General features: G+C 41.7%; 1 protein-coding gene across 9 annotated transcripts in view; it reads right to left on the bottom strand.

Annotated features, from left to right (window-relative positions):
• CCNY (cyclin Y) overlaps positions 1-24,849 on the bottom strand; it is a 334,546-nt gene that overhangs the window by 145,924 nt on the left and 163,773 nt on the right. Inside the window, exon 1 of one of the 9 annotated variants that reach the window (XM_072825250.1) lies at positions 1,719-1,739. The exons of the other annotated variants lie outside the window; for them this stretch is intronic. The gene's annotated coding sequence lies outside the window, so the exon portion shown is untranslated. Of the gene's footprint in view, positions 1-1,718; positions 1,740-24,849 lie in introns of those variants that run through there. 9 annotated transcript variants of the gene reach the window in all.

The following is a 24,849-nucleotide window of genomic DNA, read 5'->3' as shown; positions in this document are numbered from 1 at the left end:
CCACCCAGAAACCAGGTGGAAGGCGGGGGAGCACAGGGTTAGGGGAAAACAGTATAAAAAACTCGAGGTTTCCTTCTCATGATTCACTTATATTTCAGTTAAAATTTTCCTTTTTTTTTTTCAACTATTTTATCAGCTCTTTAAGTCTCTTTTTAACTTTCATTTTTTACATTTACATTTTATAGATATATTCTTCATTTTTGGCTTCCTTTCATTGTATTCAATTTTATTTTTGTATATATATATATATATTAAGTTTTGCTTTCTTTACAATTTTGAGATTCAGGGTCTTCTAATACACAGACCAAAATACACTCAGGACCAAGTGGATTACCCTGTTTTGTCCACCTGGACAATTATATTCTCTTCCCACCCCTCTTTTTTTCTTTTTTAGGTTTCTGACCTCTTCAGATTTGTCTAGTGTGTATTTCGCTTGAGTCAGGGTTGATATTTTTTATTTTGTTCACTTGTTCATCCATCCCTGTCTGGGCAAAATGACTAGGAGGAGAAATTCACAACAAAAGAAAGAACCAGAGATAATACCCTCTGCCACAAATTTAACTGATATGGATATAAGTAAGATGTCAGAGCTGGAATTCAAGATAACAATTATAAAGTAACTATCTGGACTCAAAAAAAAGCATAAAAGACACTAGAGAATCCTAGTGCAGAAATGAAATCTAATCAGGCTGAAATTAAAAATGCTCTAAATGAGATGCAGTCTAAATTAGATGCTAACAGCCAGCGTTAATGAGGCAGAAGAGAGAGTAAGTGACATAGAAGACAAGTTGATGGAAAGGAAGGAAGGGAGGAAAAGAGAGGAAAACAACTAATGGACCAAGATGGGAGGCTTTGAGAAATCAGTGATGCCATAAAACAATACTGGAATTATTTCGGTCCCCCAGAGAGAAGAAAAAAAGGGGGGGGGGTAAGAAGGTATATTTGAGCAAATTGTAGCTGAGACCTTCCCTAATCTGGGGAAGGAAACAGGCTTTCAAGTCCAAGAGGTAGAGAGATAAAGGGCTAGTAAAGAACTTATCAAACTCAACACCCAAGAAACAAAGAATCCAGTCAAGAAATGGGCAGTGTTGGGCCAGCGGGGTCAAGGGAACGAACGGGAGGCACCAACAAAACAGCGGCGGATCCTCCATCTCGCTGCCCTTGCGTCCAGACTTTCCCGACACCAGCGGACCACCCAAGGACACGTCATCGTGGAGAAACAGGACCTGTGCAGGAAACAAAAACCGTACCTTCTCTAACCGCTACCACATATATATGGACATAAGCAGCTATCGCCCTACACTGACACCACCCTACCCTTTCCTATAAAAGCCTGCCGTATTATGGCCTCGCGCCACTTCCCCAGCCCGAGACTCCCCGGTCTCACCCCTGCCCGGTCTCACCCCTGCGGGCCACGGAACCTCCCCGAGAGTGTCTCCATTCACAGCTTGCCTCCACCCACCTTCGCCTGGCCGCTCTATTTCATTTCACTACCAACCAGACCAAACCTGACAGGCAGAAGACATGAACAGACATTTCTCCAAAGAAGACATACAACTGGCCACAGACACATGAAAAAATGCTCCGCATCATTTGCATCAGGGAAACACAAATCAAATCCACAATGAGATACCACTTCACACCAGTGAGAATGGCTAAAATTAACAAGAAAGGAAACAAATGTTGGAGAGGATGTGGAGAAAGGGGAACCCTCTTACACTGTTGGTGGGAATGTGAATGTTGTGCCCAATTGCGAATCCGAGAAACCACCAAGGAGCCGACACCGATGCAAACATACGAGGGTTTATTTACGAGCTCAAGCTTGGGTCCAAGTATACCCGACACAGCCGAGCAGAGACTTGGGACTTGGACCCCGAGTCCAAGAGGCGTAGCAGCTTTATAGGGGCCAGTGGCCAATGGGATACGCAGAAAGTTGCACAGTCATATCGGTCCACACGCAGGGGGCCGACTGAATTACATTTTACCCTAAAGTATCCATTTGAACTGGCCTATCACTGAGCCGATTTCCAATTAGGGTGTGCCCTGGGCTTGACTAGGGTGGGGCAGTGCCCTAAGCAATAAGCAGGTCAGCACAGGCAGGTGCAGCACAAAATGGAGTCAGTCCTGCTCTGCTTGTCCAGGGGTAGGGGATTTTTGTTAAATTTCCTGGGTCCCACAGTGAACTGGTACAGCCACTCTGGAAAACAGTGTGGAGGTTCCTCAAGAAGTTAAAAATAGAGCTACCATACGACCCAGCAATTGCACTACTGGGGATTTTATTTACCCCAAAGATACTGATGTAGTGATCTGAAGGAGCACCTGTACCCTAATGTTCATAGCAGCAATGTCCACAATAGCCAAACTGTGAAAAGAGTGGAGATGTCCATGGACAGATGAATGGATAAATAAGATGTGGTGTATATACACAATGTAGTATTACTCAGCCATCAGAAAGGATGAATACCTAACATTTACATTGACGTGGATAGAATTGTAGAGTAGTATGCTGAGTGAAATCAATCAGAGAAAGACAATTATCCTATGGATTCATTCTCATGTAGAATATAAGAAACAGCTCAGAGGATCATAGGGGAAGGGAGGGAAAACAATGGGAAGAAATCAGAGGGAGACAAACCATGAGAGCCTCTTAACTCTGGGAAACAAACTGAGGATTGCTGGAGGGTAGGTGGGGGTGATGGGGTAACTGGGTGATGGGCATAGGAAGGGCATGTGAGGTAATGAGCACTGATAAATTATTGAACACTACATCTGAAACTAATGATGTATTATATGTTGGCTAACTGAATTTAAATAAAAAAAGAAAGAAGGCAAGAAAACAAAGCCAGAAAGATTTAGGGAAAAAAAAAAAGAAAAAAAGAGCTCATTATGAATTTGAAAAATAATACTTTAAGAGAATAAAAAGTAACATCTTTAGCTTAATTTTTCCATGCTAGAGGCAGGCCCTGGTCATACTATGAGCTAGCACGATGTATTTATTCTGAGATTCTATTCCATCATGGAGTAAATCCCAGACATAACCACATTCAATCATACACATCAAAGAAAAGGGTGGGGGGAGCTTCAACGAGTAATGCAATTTATTTTGGAAGTTTTTTGGAATTAACTTTACTGATTGCACCCTTGCCAGTGTAGATGAGAAACTACAACATGTGTTTAAGAAACAAGTTTTTTAAGCACTGAGAAAATAACTATGCCCGTCCCTGGAAAAATGCTCATGAGATACAAACACCAGGTACACAGCAACACCAGCACACTTGTCTACTTTCTCTGTTCACTGTTTTAAAATAAGCTTTATCAAAATAAGTCAGAGAAAACTAAATACCATATGATTTCATTCATATGTAGAATTCAAGAAACAGAAGAAATGAACCAAAGGGGAACAAAAAAGAGGTAAACCAGGAAGCAGACCCTTAACTTTTGAGAATAAACTGAGGGTTACCAGAAGAGAGGTGAGTGGGGGATGGGTGAAACAGAAGATGGCGATTAAGGAGGGCACTTGATTCTGACAAGCAGCAGGTAATGTATGTAAGTGATGAACCACTAAATTCCACACCTGAACCTAATATTATACTGTATGTTAACTAGCTGGAATTTAAATAAAAACTTGAAAAAATAAGCTTTATTTATGTAGTTTATTGATAATTAACCGTACCCACATCAAGATAGAAAATATTTTTTTTATAACCCCAACAAATACCCTTGTACCGTTCTCAATCAATGCACCTGCCTCATCCTGCCTCCAAGAAAGCCCTGATCTGCCTCTGTCGCATTAAACTGGAATTGTCAGTATAAACTGATTTGTCCGTTTCATATAAATAGATACTTATAGCATATACTCTTGTCCACTCTCTATTTATGAATCTTTATCCAGTGTGGCACAGTTTCGTCAATGTTGATATTTAATGTGTTCCAGCTGTTCTACTTCATGCAGGAATTATTCCAATGAATCACAAGGGGTACTGAGCCTCGTTCAAACCACAGGTATGTGCATATGTGTACACACACAATGTGAAAACACAAACGCCCTAGCACAGCACTGTACCCAGCCCAAATACCCCAGGGAAGAGCAGAGGGAACAAAGCCTGGGAATCACTGGAGGCTTTCCTTCGGCACTGGCTGCTACAAAACTGAGAGCCAAAGTCAGAACAGGCCCTTAAGGTCTCTCTAAAATTATATTAAGCCTCATTTCCATCTCATTTTACATTTTCAACCTAAGCCTTCTGTTCTCTTTCATACCATTCTTAATTTACGATATTACATGTGTGATTTATCAAGAAGAAGGTAAGCTTATTTCTTCAAATGGACATGAGGACAGGAAGGCAAGAATGGGAATTAAACACTGTTCCTCCTCATCCATCAGAGAGCTCTTCTCTACACAAGATCAAATATTCACCAATGCATCTGGACTGCAGGAACACTCAATCCTGGCAGCACAACAGACTCACTTGGGAAGTTTAAAAAATGCTGATGCCTCGGTCTGGGAAGAGACCTGGGCCTGGAGGACTGTCAGTCACTCAGGGGATTCCAGTGGGCAGCCAGATTTAAGACCCCTGCACTGGGGTTGGCCTCCAGGTCAAGCACCTTATCTAGTCACTACTATGAGAGACCCAACAGAGGCCATAATCCTGACACCCACGGTTCTCCATGCCAATATTATAATGCCTCAGTCCAGTCAGGGACCAATTAAGTCCCACGACAAAATTGATTCCTTGTAGCATGCCCTACTGCTTCAGCTTACGCAGTGGATTTTTCACTAATGCTTAATAAATTTGTGAATAGGGCTTGTTGAATTAATCCACTAATTTAAAGTTACCAAATACTTTTTTAAAAATCTTATTTCTGCTCTGCATAAGACACAAATACACCTTGAAGAGAGCATCGATGTCTCTATGATTGTGGTTCTATCTGTCTAGGCCAAGACAGGAAGCGCCAGAGGCACTGGCTTCTCCTCTTCATAAATCAATCTAATAATAACAAAGGAACCACAAAGCCTATTGTGATACATAGGTGGGTGGAAATTTGGCTCCTTCCTCAGAAAAAAATTGTGAAGTCTCTTCTGAAGTCCTTTCTGTCAGAGTGCTGGCTTATGCAGAATTGACAATTCAGGATATTGCTCCAGGGTGGAGGAGTTTCCAGAAAGATTTTTGGCTTCAAGTTAGCATTTTATTTTGGAGACAGAGTTCCAAGAAGATGGATTTTGGCTTTGAAGTCAGTGGAACCACTGGTTCCACCTCAGAAATTTTCCAGATAACTGACACTTTAATGTATCACACTATTAAAGAAATTCTAAGAGAATGTTTTAAAACGTATTATTGCACACAATTCTGCCATCCTGAACAGAGTGTTTTAAACAGTATTTTGCCTGTTCTTGATGCCTGTCCAAAGTTATCATAAACCTCAGCGACTCCATGTTCATACAGTGAGGCTCACTGGGCTATTTGCACCAACGCTGAATGGAGTTTGAATTAGGATGGGTTTTTTTGAGACCTTGGTTTATATTTCTATACTTTTTCTGTCTCCTTCTTCATTATCAGGCCTTCCCAGGAACTTGTTGCCAGCTGGGCAACCAGACAACACGACATGTTTGTAGAGGTCTCAGAGCTAAGGCCTAAAGCGCTACTCATCCCACAGGTATCCTGGGGACTGCAAGTGGAGAGGAGGGTGAGTATGCAAGAATGGGTGTGGGTGTCCATGGTGAGTGTGTATTGGTGCAGTGCAAGGCAGAGAGCAGCCAGGGTTTTCACTGAATGAAGGCTCTAATGTGAGAATGCCCATCGGACTTCTTGGTGCTATTGGCTGACAGCAGGGCTAAGAGTCTCCCCAAGAGACAGCCAGAAATTGCAGTCCCCTTCTGGAACCTCTCAGCAGCATAAAAGAGAATGTGCCCTCCCAGAGAACCAAGACTGGTCATGGCATTGGCTGAGTTACTGACGATAATCTGTTGGTTTTGTCTTCAGTTTTTCTGAATGCAAAAGCAACAAATAAAACTATTTAAACATTTACACAACACAGAGAAGTTTATAAAGTGGAAAGTCCTCTTCAATAATGTTACACTCCCTCCACCCCTCCTCTGAACTAATAGAACACATTTTTCTTCCTCATTCCTTTCTTCCTCAATGGTTTCTCACTCCCCTCTCACTCTATATGATGTTACAAACCAACATTGGATTACTCTTTCCCTACGATTCTTCAGTGAGCCCTTCTTAATTATTTGAGGTACCTTTTCAGAGTAGTACGTACAAAGCTCAATTAGGCCTTGTATAATATCCCATTCTAGGAATATATCATAACTTATTCAACCAAGCTCCAATAAAGAGCTTTTTATAAACTATGCTTTGATAAACTCCCTAGATCTTTGCAAACATATAACAACTGTTTCTAGGATACATTCTTTTACATGGAAATCTCTAGGTGAAAAGGCATGAATAAATTAAAACATATATCTTCCAGTTGCCTTCCAATCAGGTTATACGAATTTACAGAACAATTTTTAATCTAATACAACACCAATGCAATAATCTTTAGGCCTATCCAAGGTTCCTGGCCAAACAGAAGAAAATAATAAAAAACAAGTCAATTAAGTGGGTTGTGGCACCGTTGCTATGGGAACTGCATCCCAAAGCCAATCCTATTTGGAAGGAGACCCTCTCCCATCAGCCTGGCAATCTCTGCAGCACAGGCATGGGGCCCACCTCCCTGTGCATGCAGGCATGACTGCAGATGTGCAGGGGTGGGAAGTGGGATTTCCATAGCTACACCTGAAGGACCCCTTCAGAACCAGAAAGAAACCCAGAGACTCATGCTCATGTCCCAGCCAGTCTACTGGGGCAGGAAGAGGATATCAGTGGCAGAAATCATGGTTCTGTTTGTTTTTATAACAATACTGTATCTGACATTTTTCCTTTCACTTTCCATGCTGGTATAGCTGAAGAACAATGTAGACTAGGCATTTCTCTAGAATTGTAACTAAAGGCAAATCTGCTCTCAGGAAAGGAACTATCTAAAATCACACAATGCACGAGTTTTAAAGCATGAATTTTGTAATCCTTATGTGCCTACTTTGGAGGGAATATTTTGGGACACAATACCTTGGTTCTCAGCTGCACTCCTATGTTACAAGACAAGGTGCTGGTCCTGCCATGTAAAAGCTGGGTGACCCTGAGCCAGCACTCAGTAATAAGTTGTTGTTGTTGTTGTTTTAAGATTTTATTTATCTATTCATGATAGACACAGAGAGGAGAGAAAGGCAGAGACACAGGCAGAGGGAGAGCAGGCTCCATGCCAGGAGCCCGACACAGGACTCGATCCCAGGACTCTTGGATCACGCTCTGGGCCAAAGGCAGGCGCTAAACCGCTGAGCCACCCAGGGATCCCCCCAGCACTCAGTAATAAAAGGCGTATCTCCCTGAGAGATTCTGTGAGCATCAAATGAGATATTGAATGAGAAAACACTCCAGAAACCACAAAGCACAGCACAGGTAGAATTATTATTCACTTTGGGCAAATGATGAAACAAGGCCCTGAGTCTAAGCAACTTTCCCAAATCCCCAGACCCTTTAGGGAGCTGCGCTTGCATGTGCAGGCAGCCCAAGGCATCTGACTACAGAGCCAGGCTCTTGCCTTCTCTGGCTCTGCCACCATATCACTGGCATAGGGATTCCCTCCGTTGGCCTCAGTTTCCTCACTGCCACACTGAAGGGTCAACTCAGAGGTCACCTGAATGGCTGGCTCATCTCTAGCTCTCATGTTCTACTCTATGATTTCTATTAGGTAACTGAAAAAGTGACCTTTGGATAAGTGCAGCATTACTGGAACTCTTAAAAGCAAATTTGAGAATTTTCAAAGGGCTGTGTTCTGCTACTTGTAATCATTTACCTAACCTGGCTATGGCAAGTAACCCCAGGAATTAAGGCAGGCCAAAGTTCTTGCACAAAAGCCACCTTTGCACAGTTCTCCAAAGGACTCAGTCATTAAAACAAAACTCAGACATCTGCTACCATTCAACAAACTCAGAGAAAAAAACATTCTTTAATAAAGTGTTAATTCTCAGTTTACCAAAATAACCTGCTGCTTATAACACACACCACACCCTCATTATACACCTTCCCCCAAAAAAGCTTTTCAGTAGAAAACTATTAAATAAATGAAGAGAAAAAAAGAAAACAACTATCTGTAGAGTCAAAACAAATTAAAGGCAAATATCAAACAGACAAAATGCTACCCAAAGAGGGTCAGTCATCTTATTTTAAGAGACTGAGCGAGGTGGAGAGGTAGAAAGTTCAGCATACAAAGCATACCCAGAACAGTGACTCAAAAATTAAGTGATTTTTCAGCCCCGTTAAGGCAGTAACTGTGGATGGCTTAATACCACCTAATAAAATTTGAAATCAGTTTAAAAGACTGCAATTTACTGAAAGCAAAGAAAACATTTATAAGGACCTTCACTATAGCTAGACTACTAAATGAGTCAATATTTTTTAAAGATAAACAGGGGAAAATGTGCAAAACATAGATAACTTTATACTTAACTAGATGTTAAAAGTATTTCATCTTCATTTAAGTGGCAAAAAACTTTCTCCTATCCCTTCAGCATTTAAGTGACAATAATAAATAAGTCTTCCCTTTCTCCCAAACTGTATGAAAATTAAGAGAAACCTCTTTCTTTGATCCCATCCATTATAAACCAGAATTGACTGATTAAATGTGAATATAAAATAGGTATTTCTAGGGGTGCCTAGGTATCTCAGGCGGGGTTATGCATCTAACTTCAGCTCAGGTCATGATCTCAGGGTGCTGAGACCAAGCCCCATGGCATGGGGACTGCTCAGTAGGGAGTCTGCTTCTCCCTCTCCCTCTGCCCTCCTCCCACCCATGGGTGCATGCTCTCTCAAATAAATAAAATATTTTTAAAAATAGATATTTCTGGGCAGCCCGGGTGGCTCAGCGGTTTAGCGCCGCCTTCAGCCCAGGGCCTGATCCTGGAGACCGGGGATCGAGTCCCACATTGGGCTCCCTGCATGGAGCCTGCTTCTCCCTGTGCCTGTGTCTCTGCCTCTCTCTATCTCTCTCTCTGTCTCTCTCTCTCTCTCTCTCTCTGTATCTCTCAATAAATAAAATCTTTAAAAAAGATTTGTAAGTTCTCAACATTTTTAAGAATAGGCATAATAACTACCATTTTCTGAACATCTCAGATATGCAAAGCACCTTGGTACATACTCATATTTAGTTCTCTCAAATGCTAATGAGTTAGGTCATACTGTAAGATAAGGAAACTGAGGTAAGAGAGGTTAAAGAAGCTTGCCCAAAGTCACACAATTAGGCAAATGTTGAAGCCAGGACCCAGATCTAATTCTAAGCCCAATGTTTTTTCCCAAACACAACTCCCTGTATAAAATTGTGACTAAAATCCATATGAATGGACTAACCCATCCTGGCAGCCACCACTCTAAATGGAAAGAAAAGAAAAAAGAAAAGAAAAAAAATATTCCAGAGAGTAGAGGTACCAAGAACTAGCAAGTGATATAGAGCAGTGTTTAAGACAACAGGCTCCAGAGCCAGGTTGTCTAAGTGCACACCCTGGTTCCCCTACTTAGTAACCTGATGACTTGGAGCAGTCACTTACCCTCTCTGTACCTGTCACCCCATCTGCCAGACAGGGATAACAGGAGTACTCACCCTCATAAGATTTTTATGAGGATGGAGTTACAATTCACCCAAGATTGAGAACAATGTCTGGCCTATACTAACTCCTGTACTACTACTAATAATAGTAAATATTAATAGCAAAAATAGAAGAGAATGCAGAATGACTTGATTCAAACCCAACAGGCTACTATATGAGCCAGGAAATAAATCAGAAGAGAAGTTATAAAAAACAAACAGGGTGAGCTGTAAGAAATGATACTCTGAATAAAAATGAGTGACTAAGCTCAGGACAACAGGGAGGGAATTGCTCCTAACTAGGGTAAAAGTTCACCCCAGACTCCAGGTTAACGGAGTCCAGGTAGGCAAACTCACTAGCAACTGGCAGTTTTGACAACAAGCCAAGAGGGTATGAAATTGAATCCCTGACAAAAACCATCTGACTCTTGTAAATACCAAAGGGCATCAAAAGAAAATCACTTGGCCTTAGACTGGAGAAGAGAAAATGAAGGTAGACTAGCAAGTTCTGGATTGTTCATGGCAAAGGAGTCTAAAATAACAAAGGAAAGAGACGCCTAGATATGACAGGATACCAGTGTGGTAAACCTGCATCAAGCTGAGTACTGGAAGATGAGAGTCGAGATTTACCTCAATTAAAGTGAGAGAGCAGCATGAAACACCATGTTGTGTTAATGATGATCTACCCTACAGTATGGAGAGAATAACTTCACAAAAAGTCCACAAAGCAGGAATGCCATCCTAAAGAAGAAATATCCTCTCCTTTTTACATTTGGCCTTAGAAAGGAAAAGCACATGGGCGGGCTTTTCCACAGGTGGCCTACAGGACACCTGTGTGGCTGAATCCTTGTGGCCTTAGCTGAGTCCTCTGGACTTTATCCCGCATCCAAGATCCAGCACCAAAGCAGAGGAGGCATCAGCATGAGGGCACGCAGGCTGATCTCAGTCAGATGACAATCCTATCAATTCAGCTGGCTGTGAAATAAATGAAATAAAAGAAAATATGCAAATTTACATGTGGCCATGACAGGCTCACATTTGGCCTAAAATGCTACACAGTATGATTCTGAATTACTACACAATGACACTTTTTTCACCTAGCCAGCCAAAGGCAGAAATTAACATAAGATTTTGAAATGAGAATTCAGACTCATTTCCATCTAGACACCAAATTAATGGTTAAGAGTTAGCCACCACTCACATTCAGCTTAGGTTTGACAAGCAAAACTGCCAAAAGAAAGCATCTGTTTTTTACAGTTTGAGAGCTTTTTTTTTTAAGTTTACTTAGCATTCAGTTCTTATTTTTTAGGTGAGACTGTTTACATTTTTTTTTAAAGATTTTGTTTATTTATTCATAGAGACACACACAGAGAGAGAGGCAGAAACACAGGCAGAGACACAGGCAGAGAGAAAAGCAGACTCCATACAGGAAGCCTGATGTGGGACTCGATCCAGGGTCTCCAGGATCACACCCCAGGCTGCAGGTGACGCTAAACCGCTGCGCCACCGGGGCTTCCCTGTTTACATTTTCAAATGAGATTTTGAGGTAAGACAGTGCTTCTTCTTCATGATTCAATTATCAGGGACTGGATAATGTGACCCTGGATCCCACATTCACTCTCCAGAACCCCCAGAGAGGTGTGAGTTTTATATCATTCAAATCACACTCTGGCCACTTTCACCTTTTTTTGGACCTCAAATCCATTTACCTAAAAGCTACTGGTGCCAAGTCAGAGGCATAAAAATACCATCACAGCAGCTTCACACCTTCTCAAGAAACAAGAGAAGATCAGTGATAAAGACCCAGAATATCCAGGAGGACCTACTTTCCCCAACTAGCTCTAGCTTGTTCATTAGGACCTTTAGGACCAGATTCCACAACTTGGCTCCCGGCACACAGGGCAACAATTCTAGAATGTTACCAAGCACTCTTTTTGCACGAAGGACAGGAATCATACACTTCTGCTTATCAACAAAAATTAATTCATGATGCAGATCTCTGTAGGAAGCAAAGTGATTTAAATGAAAATTTCTGGAATTCAGAGACATGATATTTCCAGTATTTTATCTGAAAAAGAGAGACAGCACAGGAAAAAAAAAAAATCAAGCAAGCACAGGCATAGGACCCCAATTAAGAACAACAGAAAATTGAGAACAGGAGTCACCAAAACTTTTCAGATAGAGAAAAATAAAATTGGATAAGGAAGAAATCATTTGCTGGACCAAATCTGAACTGTGCTTAATGAAATATGATGGCCATATTTCTTTTTCTTGTAATTTTATCATACATACTCTTTAAGTATTTTATGAAATAAAGCTCAAAATCAATTCAAAGAATTAACAGGGATGAAACTAAAGTGAATGGCATGTCTATGGAGGTCTAGTCTGGGAGAGTCTCTAAATTCTCTCCCCCATTATTCTCTCAACCACTAATTACACATCTCCATACTGCAAAGAAAGGGAAAGGTCCAACGCGCTGGTACACACTTGTGTTAGTTATTCCAAGAGATTCTCAGTCTTCCTGCTGCAAGTCTTCTTCCACCTCAGACCCATCCTAGACCACTCTGCTGATGTTCCCATATCTTTAAAATGCTTTCTTTGTGCCACCTCTTTACATAACATTTTTAAGGCTTACAGGATTAAATCCAAATTCCTTAGCATCACATCACATTAGAGATGCTTCACAATAAACCTCAACCTGCGTTTTACTAATTTTTCTCCAAGAGATCCTAAACAATAGAGCTAATACAACTGAGTACTCACAGTATGTCAAGATAGCATCCTAAGTACTTTACATCCATTAACTCATAATTACTATATGCTGTAATTACTATTATGATCCCCATTCCATAGAGGAGAAAACTGAGCACAAGCAAGTAAACTGCCTCCATCTGATCTCCTGTAATTAAGCAATAGGGCCAGGATTCATATCAGAGCCCTACTCACCCCCCACTTACCCCTACTCACAAATGCCACATTTGTCTCTACCTTCCATTGTCCCCCTGCATGTCTCTCATTCTTGTACCCTCTCTTCTCTGAGTTCCAATAGCATCTGCTCAGTTATAACTTAACCCATTTATCATTTTATGTACAACTGTGACACCACACCTGAGAACACGATGTCTTGCAAACAAGAGTTACCTTATATAAATTCTGTCCATGGTACATGGCTCTCGAGCTTGGTATGTGGAAACTGGTTGGCTAGTTCCTCTGCAGGTTCAAACAGGGCATGTTTCTGTCGTGTTCTCTGCAGTTTCTCCCTCCTAGGCAGAGAGAGCTTGGTGGCACAGTAGCTTTCCTTGAAAAGATGCAGTGATCTAGAAAGAAGGGTTTCCAAGCCCTTCCATTTCACCATCCCAACTGCAGGCAGATACAGGTATGTGTTGGTTGTGAGACAAGCTCATTAAACACTCCACCCAGGCCACAGAAGAAAGTTTCCTACCTGTTATTGCTCCTAGCCATTAATGTTTGCAAACCCTGATATGAAAGAGGGCACTTACTTAGCTCTCCAGTACATAAATTCTCAGCCCTTCACTAAAATTGAAGCTATATGATTCAGTTTCTACCTTATAGCACAAAATCCACTTTATACCTAACAGCCTCAGCCTCAAGCTTTACTAATGATTTTTCCTAAAGGAGACACACTCTAAAAGGCCATGGGTTTAGAGCTTTTTTAGACTGACTGCAAATGCTATCAGCTGAATGTCACACATCTTGCTGAAGGCTTCCTTGGAAACTGCTGATGAGAAAAGAGCACAGATTGCCGGAGAGGTCAACTATTCCTAATGGCTTGCTTGTCACTCTCCCAGCCCTGTCAATACAGTGATATGTTGAGAGATCCTTAATGTAATGCAGAATTCTCTGGAGCACAGTGAAATCAGTTCTGAGAGCTGCCTTGTTCATTATTACTGGGGTACCTAAGTTAAAAGAAATTAGCACAATTAAAAGATGCAGATTTAATTCCCTCGAATACCTAAGAGAAGCCACAGAAGGCACACCAGAGGATTAAAACCATGCACAACCAAAACCTCTCTAAAGCATCCAGTATTGAGATGCCTGGGTGGCTCAGTGGGTGAGCATCTGCCTTCAGCTCAAGTTGTGATCCGGGATCCTGGGATCAAGTCGCGCATCGGGCTCCCTGCAGGGAGCCTACTTCTCCCTCTGCCGTATTTCTGCCTGTCTCTCATGAATAAATAAATTAAATATTTTTAAATTTTAAATGAAAAAATAAAGCATCCAGTGTTTACAAATGCATTCTGAGGAATTGGGTTTTAACCTTTCCCTTAATTAAGATGAACATGCTCAAATATTTTAATTGAAACTAACCAGCATCAACATTTCTTTCCTCTATAGATAAAACCATAAACATACATGAGGATAACTTATTAGCTCCTAACATACACACATGCAAATGGACAATGATCTTGCTGACACAGGATTAAAAAGGACTTACTCTTAAGGCTAACAGTGATGATAAGTACGGCAGTATTCTAAACTTTAGTCATTTAAGAATCATTTTATACTTACAACTGTCCTATTAGTGACCCTATTTTACCAATAAAGAAATTGAGGCAGAATAGCTTAATAATTTGCTCACGCAGGATGTGGTGGATCAAGAATTCAGATTCTGATGCCAGAGCCCAGAGCCCGCTATAGGATCAGCCCTTCCTACTGCCCCTGAAAGGCACTGCATCAGGAAAACACCTGTATTACAGTCCATCAAGGTGACCAATTCTAACATACCTTCTTGACAGAAGAGCTTTTAGGAGAGGTCAAAGCAGTCCAGAAGTCTAGCGAAGATCAGTGTTTCATGTGTTTCTCACATTTCCCTGGCACCCTTACAATGAGCTGGGGCCAAATAATAGGTTCAGGCTCATAAGCTGTAAGGAAACGTGATGTTTCTCACTTCCAAACTAAGGCAGTTACATATACCTCTTCCACCTCTCTCCTTCTACTGACATGACCCTGGAGAAGATGAAAAGGGTCACCTCGACAGCATGTATGATTTTGGGTAAGCAAGAAATAAACTTTTGTTGTTACAAAATCCTGAGACTGGAGGGTTGCTGATTTGTAAAATCATCATTACTGATTATGACTAATGTAAGAGGCTTGAGAATGTTCCCAGACTTGAATTTCCTTCCTGTTGTGCTTAAGCTGGACTCTTTCTTCCCTGGTTTCCTCTGGGCTAGAGTTTGATCCCACTGCCACCTGTCTGAACGAGATTATAGTGTTTCCAGAAGCTAAAGCAGTCATGGTTGGAGTGATCTCTAGGCCACGTAAGCAGGTGGTTCAAGTCCATCCTTCCAACCGGTTCCCATTCCAACCATCTATTAACAACAATCAAATAAATCACTGACATGTAGTTTTGTATAATAAAAAAGACCGGAAGCAATAAGGAATCTTGCTCTTATTCTGTGGTACCTTCACTACCATTTTCTCAGGTAAATTTAATACAATCTAACTTGGAAATTCAGGAGATAATTCTAGGTACCTAGTATCATGCTTTTCCAAATTTATGACTTATTTTGTGATTCTTCTCAAAAATATAATTCCAATTTCTTCTCAATCAAAAGCATCCCCCATTCTTACGGATAATGAATGATCTCCAGAGATCCATGGGACCTCCATGGTAATTCGTAACACCACTGGGAAGTAAATGTTGTGAGTCAATGGTGAAAGGAATAGGAACCAAATAGAGTACTATGTCACCTAGATGAATATCGCAATCTACAGAAACCCAAAAATGTCTGCTTCATCAAAGTAAATGGTGGGCAGTCAAGGATAGAGGTAACACCCACACAAATCCTAGCCCAACAACACACACACACCCCCAGCTATCCTAAGTTTCCAAGTCACATCACAAGTTGCTGATTGACAGCACTCACTAGTGTCACTACCTACCATGGATGCCAATTTCCCTCCCTTTTGAAAATCAGGTGCTAACATGATGTGTAAAGCTGTTCTTTAAATAGTACGGGAGGAAAAAAGCAAAAAAGCAGGAGACATAGACATGAATGAGCAGGACTGGTTCCTGGGACTGCTAGCACCCCTTCCTGTCTCCTTCCAACACCCAATGAGACAGACCTGAAGGGCAGAAGCACCTTCCCATCCCTCTATCATTCTCCTGCTGCAGCCGGAGATAAGTTGTTCTCAAACACAGATCTAAATTATACCATTCTTCCAGTTTAAAGTCCCCCGTCTGCCTATAGGACCAAGTTCCAATTCCTCTGAAGGCATACAACTTTCCAAACTTCCCTTCCATCTGCACTCTTCTCCATGACCTTCTATGGACTTTATGATTCATCTTCATAAAACTGCTTACCTTCTCCCCAAAATACACCATGCCCTGTCAAGGCCCAATTCTTGCTGTTCTCTCTGCCTGGAATGACCAGTTTAATCCTGGTTCCTCATCCCTTCTTGGCTAGCCAAAATCTCTGCATTCTTCAGGGCAGTGTCAGTCTCAAGGTGTGGCTTGAGAAGGCTTTAACACTACCTCCCAAACTACCCCAAATAAACTGTGCTTGTATGTAACCCCTGCTAATCAGACTACTACTCTATCCCTAAGCCCCTCTTATACACGGAAATTCTGAAGCTACTGCTTCAAAGTTCAGATCACATTTCATCTCCTGTATGAAAATGTCTGCTGGCATCAAGTAAATCACTACCTTCAACCATGGACCTCAAGCTGCTTGAGGGCATGCTGCAAAAGTCCTAAGAATAAGAGATGTATCCTGGAGTTCTATTCTATGGCAGGCAGTCTCTAGGTTCCTCATCTGCCCAATGATTCCCACCTCCTAGCATTCATTCCCTTGTATAATTCCCTTTCCTGAATGTGGGTGAGGCCTGTGAGTTGTTCCTAATCCACAGGATATGGCAATGGTGATGTCACTTCTGTGATAAGTTTGCAGGAGGCAGGGACTTCAATCTTGCTGGCAGACCCTCATTCTGTCTTGGTGGGTTTGATGAGGTAAGCTACCATGGTAGAGAAGATCACACAGGAAAGAAATGAGGCCAGCCTCCAGCCAGCAGCCAGCAAGGAACTGAATCCTTCCAACATCCAAGTTCTGTGAGTACACCTGGAAGCACATCCTTTCCCCATTACACGTCCAGAGGAGAGCCCAGCCGTGGCAGTCACCTGGACTGCAGCTCGTGAAAGACCATGAAGCACAGGACCCAGACATGCCCAGACTAATGACACACAGAAACCGTTATAATAAGCTTATTTGTTATTTTTATAAATGTGTGTTTAAGCCGCTAAATGGATGATATTTGTTATACAGAATCAGAAAACTAAACAGCAGGGACAGATTAAAAAGACTACAAACCCTTGGGCTAGAAGTTCCATTCTTTGACAGAAGCTCAGCAGCAGAAGGGAGCTGGAGAGGTCAAGTCCAACTTCCACTGGCTCTGCCCCTCTCCTTTACGGAAGACAGGGAGAGAGCTACATGTCTGCTACATAGTGTAACTCATTACATCTACCCATCAATTCTCAGTCAAGTTCTGAAAAGTAAATCCTCCAAATTTCTACCTCCTCTTCCATTTAAGTGTCACAGGAGTAGTTTTTTTTCACCTTCCTAAACTCCTTCAAGCTCCAATGGTAACAGTCCATGTGCTCAGCCTTAGCCTGTTCTGGCCATTTGACAGTTAACCACTCCCTGCTTGCTTAATCCTCTCCTCTACATAAGACATCACTTCCTGGGTTCTCCTACCACCTATGAGAACATTCCCCCTAAATCTCCTTCAAACAGCTTCTTCCTCTGCCCATGTCATACACACTATATAGGTCCTCAACCTTCTGAGGACACTCTTCTCTTTAAACTTCACACCTGAGAGCAATCTCGTTTATTTTTATGGTGTAAGTGCCACTTTCTTGCTAATAAGCTCAAATATATCTTTTCAGAGCAGAACCATATATATCCAGCGGCCTGCCAGACATCTTCATCTGAATGTCTGATAATCACCTCAAACTTTAAACATAAACCCAAAATTAATCTTATTCTAGTTCAATCTTAATTTTGCTCTTTCTCCTCCTGCATTCCTAACCTTGGTGATTTTAGCACCAACATCCAACCACTGAATTCATACTAGACTCCTTTCCCTTTACCTTCTCCCCACTTCCTTCAACCACCCACTGAGTCCTACCAATTTTACTCCCTAAAATAGCCCTTGAATCTACCTCATCCTTTCCTAACCTCCTGCAGACTTTCACCACTTCTCTCCTGCAACTCATCTTGACTCCAATATTGACCTCTTCTAATCTAACCCCTAAGAATCATATGAAAAACAGCATAAAAATCACCTCTTGGTGTCTGCCTCTCTTGTGCCTCCCTCCATACCCCTCTAACACAATACCAAAAGATTTAACAGATGGATCATTCAATAGGCACTGTTCTAGATACAAAAGATACAGCAATGAACAAGTCTTCACTTCCATGAAGCAACCCACTGTGTATGCCTCTGATTCACATCTGCTATTCCTAATCCACAATCTGGCCCCCATCCTCTTGCCTACCTAGCAAATTCTTAATTCCATCTTCAAAATCCAGGCTAGTTGTCCTTTCCTCTGGGAAGGCTTCTCTTTTATTCCCTGCCCCCCCACCCCCACCCACCACCCCCATCAGTCCCTCATCTCTGCTGCTTCTATACTTTAGAAACATACAGCTATTTTTGTACTTATTAAATTGCATAGTAATTTATTTGATTTTATCCCCTTCTGCCCTTCTAGAGGAAGGAACTCCTCAAGGAACTATTTCTCCTCAAGGAACTATTTCTATTGATCTCTGAATCCTCCCTGTGTTAGCATGATATCTGATTTTTTTGTAGGCAATCAATAAATATTAAGGTAGCTGAATCTCCATGTATGGTAAACTAGATTGTTTTCCACTATATTCTCCCTCCTGTAACAGGGTTATAACTCCCACCCCCCTCATACCCACTATCCCCTGTCATAGACCATATCCTTGCAACTGCTGGAAGTTCACTTCTCAACCTCATTGACTTTGGCCATGTGACACTCTTGGCAAACATGATGTTTTCTCTATACCCATAGAAGCTGTGAACACAACTGCATGCTTTGGCTCAGATTCTCCTATACTCCTGTCCTCCTCATGAAAACTGCATGTCCCAAATAAGCTGCTTCTTCAATCCGGGTCCTGATAATAGATAATTAAGCCAGTGCACAGCTCACCTGCACCTCTCATGATACGAACAAGAAATAAAGGTAGTGATAATAATTCAGTAAGATCCTGGTGTGGTCAACCCAACAAAGCCACCCAGATTTTCTAGAACATTCCAGATACTCCTCAAACTTCAGCTTAAACACACATTTAGGGAGAGCTCACTACTTTTTAAAGAACATTGCATCATTTAAAAATATTTCTTCAGGGATCCCTGGGTGGTGCAGCGGTTTGGCGCCTGCCTCTGGCCCAGGGCGCGATCCTGGAGACCCGGGATCAAATCCCACGTCAGGCTCACGGTGCATGGAGCCTGCTTCTCTCTCTGCCTGTGTCTCTGCCTCTCTCTCTCTCTCTGTGACTATCATAAATAAATAAAAATTAAAAAAAAATTTCTTCATATTGATGCCAAATATATATCCTCCTATTTTTTTCAACCTTGGACCTACTCTTACCCATGTTTCATAAAACACATGTAACATCTTCATATTTGCAGAAAACTATTATGTGATGTCTTAAATAGACTCAAGGCTTCAGCATGACACATTCCTCCAACCATTTTAGGTAATCTCTGTCAATACCCTTTTAAATATCTTGGTCTCGTTCCTCAAAACACACTCTCAATTTTGTCAAAATCTTAAAATGTGGTGCTAGAATTGTAACAAATGGCCTGATAGTTATGGCCTGGCCATGGAAGAAATCCCTTAGTAGAACACAAAATTTATCTTGGCTTTTTCTTTTCTTTCCCAGTTTAGCCTAGCAGCACAAACAGGCTATAAGATGGAAAAGATATAGTTCACCATAATCTTGTTTTAAACAATATTGTGGTCAACCCAAATCCCCAAGCCTCAATCCTATGTTTTCAAGTCTCCTGTATTTATACTTCTAACTATAGGTATTTTACATGTATCACTGCTAAACATTACTTTTTACTGGTCCTACATTCCAATGTACCAAGATCATTTAAAGCCACACTCTGCCATTCAACACTATTAACTAGCCACCCCACCCCGCCAATTTTTTGATGCTTCATATTTGACATACTAGATTGGAGCACTCTAACAAAACACTAAAGAAATCTGTGCAAGGTAAAATGGTGACCACAAAGTTGCACATGCTTTTCAATCTGTAAGAGGCCCCTTACCCTCCACTCACCACCATTAATACCTCCAACCAACATGCTCTTCTATATTTTCCAAAAGTTTTAAGCCCTGCCCCCAATCCACCAACAGTAAACATAATGAGCAGTGTTCTCCAGACCAGCAGCATCAGTGTAACCTGGAACTTTTTAAAAATGCAAAGTCTTTGGCTTCGTCCCAGATCTACTGTGCCACTGTTGTTCAGATGCAGCTCAAGCTGAATCAGAGCTCTAGGGCATTTCCTTGACTGTCCTGTCCAGCAACTCTCTCAAAAATTATGATATCCTTGTGCTGAATTTCTCCTGTTTGAACTTAGGCCTACTCTTAGTTAGCTCTTATTTGTAAATAGCCATTAACTATTTATTCAGCCTCTCTAGCAAAACTAAGTAAAAATAATAAAGTCAATTCACCAGTCCAGAGTGCAGAGAGGCTGTCTTTTCTCCTTCTTATGGAAAAAAAAAAGACATTATTTGCTGTATCTTATAATACTTCTTTTCCACTGTTGATGATTTCCCAAAAGTTATCCATACTGCTTCTGTGATTACATGTTGTAGTAGTTCCCTTAGACTCTGAGACAGAACTTTTTAAAATCTCTCTTAATAACTGTCCCTCTATCTGGGGTCTCAAACTGTGAGGCTGGTATACAACTACAGCAGGGATGAAAGCTGGAAAGAATCAAGTTGTTTGGCTTTTTTTTTTTTTAAGATTCTGTTTGTTTATTTGAGAGAAAGAGTGAGATAGAGAATGAGTCAGGGGAGGAGCAGAGGGAGAAGCAGACTCCCTGCTGAGCAGTGAGCCTCAAGGCTTGAGCTGGAGCTCCATTCTAGGATCCTGAAATCATGACCTGAGCTGAAGGCTGACATTTAACCAATTGAGCCACCTTAAATCCACCTATATCACTCATGAGCATGTCTCTTTCTTGGTCCTGTTCAAAATAAAAGATTCTGTTTCACTGTTTCGTTTCTAAGTCTCAGTTTAGTGTGGGCTTTGACATTGTTCTGAAAAGTCAGAGCTTCCCATGCACCTCTGAGGTTTCCTCCATCTAAGGGGATAAAACAAGGTTGATTTTTTTTCTCACTTTGCTCTTCTGTACCATCTAAGTTGTGTATAAAAATCACAGACAACTTTTTAACATACAGATAGAATATTTCTATCTCTATATTTAAATGTTATTTTACTTTAATGTGAGTTCTTTGAAGCACTCCCTGCACTTTTTTCCCTAGGAACATCTGTACATTAACTTAAGACAATTTCTTTTTTCACTTTAGATTTATATTTTTCTTCTGCTCCCCCATCTTCTTGCCACTCTGGCCCAGCCTCCAGGAAGCAGGACACCAGCCCTTTTTTCTGTTCACCACTGTTCCTTCCCAGCTCCCGCAGTTACCCCACAGCTACTCGAGCTCCTGGGTGGGTGGCCCCCGCAGCCAGCAGTGGCCTGAGCTGCCTCAGCCAAGCCCGGCACCTGTCTGCAGGCAGGCTCTCCCGGCGCATGGGCTGCCGGCGGAGCCGCTGGAGCCGCGCTGGAGCCGCGCTGGAGCCGCAGTAGTTACCGCCCGGCCCCAGCCCCAGGCAGGCTCCTCGGTATTCAGCTGGGATCCTCTCACAGGCACGGGCCTTCTTGGTGAAGGCAGCTGGCTCCAAGGCATCCCAGCTCCGCCTGGTACTGGGGTCAGTTAGCCCCCCACTGCACTACACAGTCTCACGGGGAACACATGGCCTTCTAAATGTCGTCTGTTTACCTAATAATAAGGTATTAACTAGAGGAAACCTGTTCTCCTTCATCTTTGTGCCTAGATCAAGGTAAAAGACAAAGACTTTATTTTTACTTTTCTCCATAATCAGAAAACAAGAACAATAATTAAGCAGGGTGATGGAAGGAAAAATAATGAGACAATATTGTTTGTTGATTTGTTTTAAACAATTTCTAATGTCAGTTTCTCTAAGCCTTTGTTCATTCTACCTCCAACATCCTGGAGTAAAGCTGGAAATATTTTGTTCCCTTTCTCTTGTGAAAATAAATTTCCCTCAATCCACTATACCACTAATTTTGATTAAAAAAAAAAAAAAAAACCTCAGGGGATCCCTGGGTGGCTCAGTGGTTTGGCGCCTGCCTTTGGCCCAGGACGCCATCCTGGGGTCCCGGGATCGAGTCCCCTGTCGGGCTGCCGGCATGGAGCCTGCTTCTCCCTCTGCCTGTGTCTCTGCCTCTCTCTATGTCTATCATAAATAAATAAATAAATAAATAAATAAATAAATAAATCTATCTATCTTTAAAAAAAAAAAAAACGTCAGAATGAGAAAGGAATATTCCTTTGCTTGAAATTAGCCACTCCCTACTCACCCTCCAAAAATACTTTGGGAAATTTAGAATTGATTCTGTTCAAGGATAGCTGTTGAAGGCAAAGACTGACAGATACTCATGTAATTTGGAAATAACAGAGCAAAAAGGAAAATGTGTGTTGTGGTCCTGTCAATATTACCTCCCAAGCAATGAACATTTAACTAGACAGATAAATAGCATGATCACAAGAGAACATCTGCAGCCTCCTCTCCTCAGATGAGCAAATATCCTTTCACATAGAACTCTGCACTCGCCTCTATGCCTCCGTAAGTTCTACTCTTATTAAGCCTGAGAAGGAATCAAGGATGCACAGGGCACGCAGTATAAAATTCCACCAAAGGGATCCCTGGGTGGCGCAGCGGTTTGGCGCCTGCCTTTGGCCCGGGGCGCGATCCTGGAGACCTGGGATCGAATCCCACGTCAGGCTCCCTGCATGGAGCCTGCTTCTCCCTCTGCCTGTGTCTCTGCCTCTCTGTCTCTCTCTGTGTAACTACCATGAGTAAACAAATAAAATCTTAAAAAAAAAAAAAAAATTCCACCAAAAAAGGAACTGCTAGTGGTGGACACAGCCAAACATAACTGCCATGTAGGCTGCACCTCTGCCACGTGCTCCACACTGTATTTCAATGTTCCATAAAGCACACATTCAAAAGCCTCTCTTCTCTATCATCTTCTTCCCGCCAAAGAAATAAAGTGCACATTAAAATAATAGACTAGGGATCCCTGGGTGGCGCAGCGGTTTGGCGCCTGCCTTTGGCCCAGGGCGCGATCCTGGAGACCCGGGATTGAATCCCACATCAGGCTCCCGGTGCATGGAGCCTGCTTCTCCCTCTGCCTATGTCTCTGCCTCTCTCTCTCTCTCTGTGACTATCATAAAAAAATAAATAAATAAAAAATAAATAAATAAAAAATAAATAAATAAATAAATAAAATAAAATAAAATAATAGACTAATGCCACCATATGCTTACTATTAAACAGATAAACACAATAGTCTGGAAATTCATGCTAAGGTTGCCACAGCAACTGTTCACAACCCAACTTACAACATTAACCATTCCATTCCCAAAGCTTTAAAAGACTCCAGAAAAGAAAGTGGAAGAAGGATGACCAAGTTATAGAACTGGGGGATGGAAAAGACAAAGACTCCCTTGTTTTCATGTACTTGAATTCTCTCCACTGAATATACTGTTAAGTACATATTGCACATTTATATTCCTAATCCCAATTATCTAACAAATAGTAGATAACTTTGGAAAGATCTACTGATAGTTTTTTTTAGTTGAGGGATAACAGAGAGATGTTCAAGGAAAAACTCATAATTTTTAAGGACAGAAATATGCATTCTCAACAAAGCATGGTCTTAACCAAGCACAAGAGTTATTTCAAGTAATCCAATCAAGTCTGCAACTACAAGGCTCCAGACCATGATGCAAAGTATCTTCTCTTTTTGTGAAATGGCTAATCCAAAGGGACCAATTGAAATGCCCTGAACATTCATTCCCCAAGTTAGGGGTAGAGGATGAGAAGGAGTTTAATTGTACAGCTTCCCCTTCTAGAAGGTGAACAAAACCCCCAGCACTGTACCATGAGATTTCAAATGGAAGGCCTACTCACCAAATTACAAGGAAAAATTTTTAGTATTTCACAGAATTCACCAGGCTCCTTCTATAAAACTGCCCACATCAAATATATATCGCTGGAAGGGAATCCAAATATAAAGAAAGGCTAGCCACGTGGCTCAAACCAGGAAAGAGAGATTGGCATGTCCAAAAGGCTTCAGTAGGACTCCAGCTCCATGTCTTCTGAGTACCCCTAAAAACAGGAGAACAATAATAAGCCTGGCCTTCCATTTCAATAGAGGCATGTAGCCTCCAGTACCAGTTTAGAGGCTGATCCTGTATTCAGCCCAATTGTCCCCATCCTGTAGAAGAAAGCTCTTTCTAGGTTCTCAATATAACAATTATAGTATTTTTCCCCCAGTGTGGCATTAAAGGGAGCATATCATTGGGATTAGCTAAGGGGAAATCCAATTACATATTTCCCTGTCAAAACTCTGCCTATAAAAATAAATAAATCTATTGTAGAAAAGATATAACTCCTTTTTAATTGAGGAAAACAAACCAAAAAATAGCCTGTGTTTTCCTTTGCAGGAAGATGCTCATCCTTGAATTTAATCTAATAAGTATTCTTCCTGTGTTGACCATATGGCAGGCAGGCTGGGATCTGAGGTCATGTCACCATCTTCTCACCACTTCCAATATTCCAGCACCCAAAATCAGTGGAGGGGCAGGAGGCTTCCAGGAAAGGAGAGCAGAGAAGCACAAGGCACCAGAACCTGAAGGAACCCTAACCATGGCCAAGCATCTCTGGGCATGGAAAAAAGTCCTCAGCATAGGTAAGCATCTGTGAACATGTGTAAACAACCCTGAGCATAGACAAGCACACCTGAGCATGGAAAAAAATCCTGAGCATGAGCAAGCATCTCTGAACACGAGCAAGTGTCCCTGAGTATG

The sequence above is a fragment of the Canis lupus genome, chromosome 5 (assembly GCF_048164855.1).
Source record: "Canis lupus baileyi chromosome 5, mCanLup2.hap1, whole genome shotgun sequence".
In the NCBI taxonomy this organism is placed as follows: Eukaryota; Metazoa; Chordata; class Mammalia; order Carnivora; family Canidae; genus Canis; species Canis lupus.
Note: the sequence above shows the minus strand (reverse complement) of the source record. Positions and strands in the feature narration are given on the sequence as shown.